At 43.8% G+C, this 1,467-nt stretch overlaps 1 long non-coding RNA gene across 1 annotated transcript in view; it reads right to left on the bottom strand.

The window, feature by feature from the left end:
- LOC101848435 overlaps positions 1-852 on the bottom strand; it is an 11,158-nt gene extending 10,306 nt beyond the window's left edge. The window contains exon 1 of the long non-coding RNA XR_004858592.1: positions 294-852. This is a non-coding gene — a long non-coding RNA (uncharacterized LOC101848435). The remainder of the gene's footprint in view (positions 1-293) is intronic.
- Positions 853-1,467: the final 615 nt, after the last annotated feature.

Here is a 1,467-nt window from a genome sequence, read left to right as displayed (position 1 = left end):
AACAACAACAACAACGACGACAACAACAACAACAACAACAACGACAACAACAACAACAACAACAACAACGACGACGATGACGACAACGACAACAACAACTCCAAAAACAACAAAGGTATCAAGATCACATCCGCCTGACAAACAACACCTGCCTCTTAAATTGTTGACAATCAACAACCCGCAATTCAACGGAAGAGGAGCAAAGTTTGGCTTTTCATCCTTACCTATCATCTACAAAGACAGGCACTGAGTAACAACCCCCCCCCCCCCTCCCCCTTCCTTTTATTACTTACCCAGACTCACACACCAGCGCTCAAAAGAAGTTTGTCCCGTCCGCCCGTGTGGTGTGGTGTGGTGCGCCTGCACTGCAACTTCCACAACAAAACTTTCCTTTGTCGTTACAGACCAACAAACAGAACGGAAGTTTTTCGCTGACACACACTCCTAAACATTGCACATTATTACTATCTTGTCGACGGCTGTGGGGACGAGCCACATGGAATGAATAAATGTCCTGAGTCAGAAACCCCCAGTCTGACTCTCTGACGCAGAATGGATTCAGGTGTGCCACAGGTAAGTTCTGAATATCACATTTATTTTTGTTATTCGTCTTCCTCTTCTTCTCCAATAATTAAACTGTAATTCTGTACCGCCGGGCTCCAAGGTTTTCAGATGCACGTTGCTTCTAAAAATCTCATTGTTTTTTTTTCTTCTAAATTATCATTATAATTTTATAATTTGGCTTTGCTCCTTCTCCCCCTCTGCAACTCAGCTCGCTGTGTGTTTACAAACGTTCATCTGTCAGACGAGAGGAGTTAACGCAGGTTTTATCCGCGACAAGCGTCAACATGGCCCTGTCTTTGTGACACGGACGCTGATGCTGGAGCATCGACAGCACGTACTCTTTCTTGTACTTCTTTCGCTGCTTGTCTCACGATACCTATGGGCAGTCGACTACCCAGCTGACAGACACGGTTTCGTGCGGGTGGTTGGAGGGCGTCACTGGTAGGTTGTCCTACTTCTTTACTTTCTCTCCGTTGTTTTTGTGTAGGTCCTACATCTTTACTTTCTCTTCGTTGTTTCTGTCTGTCTATACTTTTTCTCCAGCACTAAATGGCCATTATTGCGTCGATATGCTTCTCAAACAAACAAACAAAGCACTGCTTCTTCCAAGCTATGCAAATGTCTGTGCTATTTTTTGTTTTGTTTTTGCTCAACTTTGAAAAACAATCTGATGTTTCTATCATGCTTCTGACTCGGAACCCATGATCAAACTTTGGACACGTCATTTACATGATCAGTTTTTGATTTGGAGGTATGTCCAGTGTTCGTTCATCGTTGTCCACCATATCTAGTAGAATTCTAGATTGACATTCAATCTGTGACAAAGCTTCTATATTACTAAACATGCTAAGTCAAAACGTCTCTCTTCACCACCACCCCCCCCCTCCCCCGTCCATAACCCCT

This window comes from Aplysia californica, unplaced genomic scaffold (genome assembly GCF_000002075.1).
Source record: "Aplysia californica isolate F4 #8 unplaced genomic scaffold, AplCal3.0 scaffold00206, whole genome shotgun sequence".
Classification (NCBI taxonomy): Eukaryota; Metazoa; Mollusca; class Gastropoda; order Aplysiida; family Aplysiidae; genus Aplysia; species Aplysia californica.
The sequence above is the reverse complement of the archived record's forward strand: the minus strand, read 5'-3'. Positions and strand labels throughout refer to the sequence as shown.